Raw genomic sequence first — 6,903 nt, forward strand, 5'->3', positions numbered from 1 at the left:
TTGTGGATATCTATCCTTTTTGTGGGAATTCAAGAGAATTTGGTCCTTTCACAATTGAATCTTTAGAAATTTCTTGTGGTGAGTCAAATTCACACTACCAAACAATAAAGGAAACTCGTCTAGTTTTGTCGAACAAGACAACCATAGTTTTTCTATAACTAGCCATTCCTACCTCTCTTCTCTCTCTCTCTCTCTCTCTCTCTCTCTCTCTCTCTCTCTCTCTCTCTCTCTCTTGTACCACACGTGTTTCATATACACTTGTACACTGTAAAACTATTTTCTTTTTATTGTATATCTCTTCAATACCTCTTTGTTAACAGAACAATTTTAAGCCCGTTTTTCATGAATTGATGAGTTTGATTTTTTCTTACCTTCTTCCATTGAAGGCTCTTTGTATATAAGCTGGTTGTCTGTTGAAATAAAGTTGGTTGCATTTACCTAGCCTGTCAGTTACAAACTAACTGCATCGCTCGCACAAACTGTGACCATCGTAGTAACCAGCTCCCTCCTGCCTTTCCCACTCATTGCTGTCTTTTCGCTTGATGATACCGCCTTCCGACAATGACTATCCTGTCAACCTTACCTCTATGAAACTACCATTCTTTACCAGAAGCATTCACCTGGTTTCAGCGCTCCGAAGGCCAGTTTTGCATCAAGGGCGTGACTCAGGCAAGTACCAAAGCAAACTATGTTCTCGCGGCAATCCCCGAAAACACTTTCCTGGAAATCTCCGATTGGCTTTGTGAGCAATGGGATATTCCAATATCATACGACGCCTTCAAATCATACCTCCTGGAGTACTACTCGCCATCACCAGCCGCCTGTATACACAAACCTATTTCAGTTCTCTCAACAACCGTTGGGGAACAAAGAGTCTTTTCTCACCCTTAGGGAAATGACTAATATTGCTCAATTGCAACCTGCCACAGACAGCTCTCATTGTGAGGTGAACCTACTTCGTGCCCTTTGGGTACAGCGCTTACCTGAACCAGTACGTGCTGTCAGAGCCGATGTCAATATTTTGCCCATGAAGGACTTGATGACCAAAGTCAACGCCCTTATGGACAGCTACTTCACCACCTTCAAGACCTCCTTCAACGCTGCCACTCTGGACGAAGACAACTATTCAACATTGACTGAAGCTGACATGTGTGTGGTAGGACACAGAAGGCCACCCCATGATATACTAGAGCGGCCACACAGCTGCCCACCACCCACCACTCACTCGTGCCCCAACCAACGACCTTTATAGCCTCTTACTGACGCCCATAGACCGCAGTTATGCTACTACCACTCCAGATTTGTGGTTGCTACGAAGAAATGTGTGAATGGTCGTCAGTGGTAAAAAAAAAAAAAAAGTGTACGCCGGACATCACTTCTGGTGGTGGCCTCTGCTGTCACTAATCTTTTCTTTCTACATGATGTAGGTACTGGTGTGTGAGGTTTGGTAGACAACGGTGCTTGCAGTTTTCTTCTGCTAAGGCCACCCCCCAGGGCACAATGTAGTCTGTCTAAATCTGCCGATGTCTGCCTTGTAACTGCACCCATGGTTACGAGAACCTCACATTACTGTCTGGAAGCGTAAGTTGCTGACATCACGTTGCCAATCTTCGACGCAGATTTCCTCTCATTATCACCTCATGGTAAATGTTACTCACCGACGGCTAGGCATCTCAGACTCTTACTCATCAGACAACCGACTATAGCCTCGCTGCTTGCTGAATGGTTAGACGTTTTCATCACAACCTCAAAGCAGCTTTGATGTTCCATTGCATGGACTTTAACTGGAATACACAGCTTCCCTGGATACTCCTGGGACTAAGGAGCACTCCTAAGGACACCCTGGATATCTCGGTAGCTGAAATAGTGTATGGCCACCCATTGGTCGTCTCTGCCGATTTTTTTTTGGTCAACAACCTCCTCTGACAATCTCCATCGCATATGTCATCTTTTGAGAAAATTTTCTCTCTGCCGCCAGACTTACAAGCCCCCAGCAAAGTAACACATACCAACATAATCGTGCAGTGCGTCGCACGTTTTCCTGCACAATGATACCAGCAAAGCACCGCTAACTTCCCCTACACAAGCCCTTTCCTTGTGATCTGTCAAACAACGAAGGCGTTCCTACTGAATATTCGTGACAAAGAGGACTTGATTACCATTGATCACCTTAAACTTGCGTATCTTCTGCAAGATTACCCGCCCACAATACGCCTCTCAAGAACAGGGCATCCCATTTCACATATATGTCTTCTTTAAGGGAGGAGACATGTACTGCATGTGTTTCACACACACTTTTACACTGTAATGGTATTTTCTTTTTTGTTTTATATCTCGCTATACACATCATGGTTAACAAAACTGGTTCAAGTCTGTCTTTTCATGAATTTAAGTGTTTGTATTTTTGTGACCTTCTTCCTTCGTAGGCTCGCGTGTATAAGCTGCTGCCTGTTGCTATCACCTCACCTGTCACTTACAACTTAACTGCATCACTCGCATATTTGGTTACCAGTTGCCTCCCGCATTCACTCCTAACTGCTATTCTACTGCTTGATGATGCCACCTTTGGACACTGACTCTCTTATCAACGCTACCTTAATGAAACTAATGCCCTTTACCAGTACAGAGGCATTCCTCAGCTTCGTAAGAATATTCACCAATAGTATTCAGAGTATACTTTCATTTCTTCCATATTTATCTGATAAAGAGAAGAGATCAAAACAAGCCTCTTTTAGAAACAGAATCGATTTCATGTAGGCCATCAATCTACAAAATATAACAAAAATAATTATGGAACGCTAGCTAGGGTATACCCTCTCGAGATTGGTTAGTTGAAACCTAATAATTCTGATCTTATGATGATATTTTGCATTATAGCAAGAGATTTTAGCCTTCTCGAACAGTTATAAACATTGTAGAGGCTGCACAGTGAGTACAAGTGATTGTGTAGGCCGAAATGTTAGCCCTCCTAAAGCTTTATAAACCATATAAAGGCTGTTTGAGCCAAGATCTGATGACTGACGGTGATTTTAGCCAGTGACTTCAGCTTTCTGGAAGCGTTGTCAATAATGTAGAGGCTCTCTGAAGGAACAACTGAGAGTGATTTGAACCATCTGGAAACGCTGTAAACCCTATAGAGTTTTTCTGACCAAAGATTTTAGCCTTTGGAAAGCGTTGCAAACTTTGTATGGGCTGTGCAATGAGTGCATGTGGTGGTGTAGCCAGTGATGGGAGCCTTCTAGAAGCATTGTAAACGTTGTAGAGACGTTTCATTTCTGTTAAAATCTCATCATTTACTGAGAGCAAATTAAAAAAAAAAGATTCACAAGTAAGATTCAGTAGTTTGATAATTTGTCTCTCCCAGATATTAAGCATTTGAACATATAATTTATTGAGAAGAAATATTTTGTTTTTACTTGTTTCAACCAAGTAAATATAAATTAAAACTTTTTTCTGATTGCACAAGTAATATTATGACCTATGAAATGATGCAGATGTCAACCTGTTTCACTTTAGAGAAAAGTTGCTTCGTAAATTATTACAGTAGTTATATAAAAGCAATATTTGATTTTGCCTATTCTTCCTAAAGGAAATTGAATAACACCATAAAGTAAATGCAATAGGATTTATTCTAGAAAAATTATATATATTTTTTTTTCAGAATTATCATGAAATTAAAACTAGAAACTTCTGTATCACTAGTTGTAACTCAAATGGTAGGCCTAGTCTTTTCCAATATCATTATTTTCCCGAAATAATATCTTTGAAAGAAGAGACTGTGATTAGTTCTCTTCCCATTAATAAAATGACTAAGGTGAGATTAAGAAGTGATGCTTCCATATCTTTACTCTTTTTTATTCTATTCAAACGTACAGTACATTCTCTCTCTCTCTCTCTCTCTCTCTCTCTCTCTCTCTCTCTCTCTCTCTCTCTCTCTCTCTCTCTCTCTCTCTCTCTCTCTCATTAACATTAATTGTTGAAACACTCAACAGTAGAGTTTGCAATTGTTTAAAAGGAGATCTTAAATGTGTAGACTACATATTAGCCCACACCAATTCTCTCCTGGACTCGTCATTAGGTCTGGTGTCTCAAAACCAACAAATGGGAAAATACTTGAAAAAAAAAAAAAAACTTTTATAAACAACTTTAATGTTTTATCATGACTTAGTCTCGAAGGAGCAGCTAGCACTTTAATACTGATGCTGTGAATTTCATACCCATAATTTCCTTATATTTCTGATTAATCGTTTTTTTTTTTTTTTTTTTTTCATCTCGATTAAGCTTTAAGTGTTTTCGTACCGATCGCAAGCTCATTTGTTCTCAGCGAGAGAAGTTTCTTATAAGATTAATTGATTTTACCAGTGTAAATTTATTAATTATCAAAACAGATTGGTTTTATTGGCTATAAAGATCATGTAAATAATAAAATAAAGTATAATAGCAATTTAAAATATTTTAATAAACAGATAAAATATAAAATTGATAAAGGAAATAAACGTATGATAAGACCAAACGGATCTAAATGTTTGTTGACATGACAAAATTTGTTGTTGACTCAGCCTTTAGAGCCGTCCCGAATATCGGAGGAGACTCAGCTGACCAATGTTGTTGCCATGGAAGTTTTATTCTCGAAGAATCTCGTAATTATTGTGAGTAAACTTAGTTCAGTGTTTTATCTGTTACAATAATAATAATAAAAGAGATTTTGATGGGAGTTTGTAGAGGTGATAAATTCAAGTAAGTTCTGGTCGTGACTTTTAAGTTTCCCCATCGGTACTAAGGTTCTCTCTCTCCCACCAACGAACACTTGTTTTACTTAAGATTATAAATACCTTTTGGGTAAATTTGTATATTATTCCATGCTAATGTAACCTAGGAAAAAAACTACTGTTTCTTACAGAAAAAATTACGATCTCTTCAAAAATGACACTCGTTTTCGTCGCAAATGAATAGTTTCAGAAATATATATACATCTATATCCTACGATAATGGGGGACCCCCAGTGGGAACTCGGGGTTTTGGGTGGGGAAAACATACTGGGGAAACGATATATAATTGTTTTCCTATAGTAAATAACGTGAATTAAGCGAATTTGATTTTTTTGGGAAACAAACAGATCAACCAATTCGGCTAACTTTAAGATGCACGGTGTCACTTCTCTTACGAACGAACGATAACATTAGCAACGTTACCAATATACACAGTGTTACCAACGTTGACGTATGGTACACAGAGTTACCAACGGCACGTTGACATTACTAGAGATAGTAATGATAGATATTTCCATAATTTAAATAATTTCTCCATATAAGTTTTACTCAATATATAAAATGTACAAAAAGGGCACAGAACCTAACAAACCCACCTAACCTAGCCTAGTAGTATGACAGGTCACAAAATAACATTTGATCTACATCGGACGTTGGCAGCACTGGTTACTGTATTTTTTCATGACACAATCTTTGTAACGGCGCCTCCAAAGTTTATCCAGATATACTGTTTTGTATTCTCCTCCAGTTATTATAATTTCAAGAAGGTAATGTATAGAGAAGAAAAGGCTTGTTTTACGTTTATATATCGATTCCCCAGTATGTTTTCCCCACCCAAAACCCAGAGATCCCACTGGGGGTCCCCCATTATTGGAGGATATAGATGTATATTTATTTCTGAAACTATTAATTTGCGACGGGAACGAGTGTCATTTTCGAAGAGAGCGTAATTTTTTCTATTAGAAACAGTAGTTTTTCCCTAGGTTACATTAGTATGTAATAATATACAATGAAACCCACTTTTCTTATGGAGAACTTAAGTATGTCACTGAAACACTGGTATGCTGGATGGGCTCAGCCTATTCCTAAATATACTCAAAAACTAACCAAAAGTGCTGTCTCCCAACTTACCTGGGCCTTCAACCCCCCCCCCCCCCCTTAACTTTGCACGCTGATGTTAGTTTCCATTATTTAGGGAATATTAACCAATAGATTTTTTTTATTTACAGAACAACAAAGCATTTCTTGGAAGAGTTGTCGGGGTGTATGTATGATAGCGGCCACCTGTGTGTATTATCATGGCTAACTTAGAATAAGGCAGTATAAGGGGGGTTGCAGGGGGCTAACCCTTTTAGGTAAGTAGGTAAGGATACGGCTTGTAGGTTAGGTTAGGGGGGAAAGTTTAGGTTAGTTGATGTCCATCTTTAATCAACGCGTGAGGAACTGGCCGCTGATATACAAAGGCTCCAAGTTGCCTGGAGGAGGAGTCAATTGGTAAGCAGGCCTACAACATTGCATAAATAAAAATTTCTAGACGGTCATATTAATGTCAATTTAAACCATTTATATATTATATAAACCCAAACTCTGATGACATTATTATCAAATAACAAGCTGATGTAAGCACATTTTATGTGGAGGTGGGGGCATCTTATGTTAACAGATATCTGTTTGACAGAGAAAATTGGTGCCTGACCCAGCCTGTGTCCGCCAATCTACAAACCTTGCAGATTCTCTAATCGTAGTCAGTATTTAACAAAATATTTAAAAGCCTGATTGAAAAATAGAATTTGGGTGCCTTTTATTTCAATCTGGATAATAATAACATTCTTAAATTGAATGGCGAGTCATGATAACAACGTTACCTTTTGATGACTTGAAGCATCAACCAGTAAATGTTTACAACGGTTGTGTGGGCTGTATAAGTTTAACTTCTCATCATTGCAAAAACTGTTGTGCAGCAAATATTATTCATCTTGAAAATAAATGCATGCTTAAGAAGTTCTGTGAAATATATACTCATGCACCGCTCAATGTTACTGTGATATTTGCTGATTAAGAAGAAGGTATCCTGTGTCAGGTTAAGTAACATTAGGGCGTCAGATGGATAAAAGTAGTTTCGTAACCTCAGCAA

At 38.4% G+C, this 6,903-nt stretch overlaps 1 long non-coding RNA gene across 1 annotated transcript; it reads left to right on the plus strand.

The window, feature by feature from the left end:
- Positions 1 to 4,532: 4,532 nt before the first annotated feature.
- Positions 4,533 to 6,136, plus strand: LOC137619274 (uncharacterized). The gene is made up of 2 exons (XR_011039881.1): positions 4,533 to 4,649; positions 5,999 to 6,136. It is a non-coding gene; the product is annotated as an uncharacterized lncRNA (long non-coding RNA).
- Positions 6,137 to 6,903: the final 767 nt, after the last annotated feature.

This window comes from Palaemon carinicauda, chromosome 25 (assembly GCF_036898095.1).
Source record: "Palaemon carinicauda isolate YSFRI2023 chromosome 25, ASM3689809v2, whole genome shotgun sequence".
NCBI classification, from domain to species: Eukaryota; Metazoa; Arthropoda; class Malacostraca; order Decapoda; family Palaemonidae; genus Palaemon; species Palaemon carinicauda.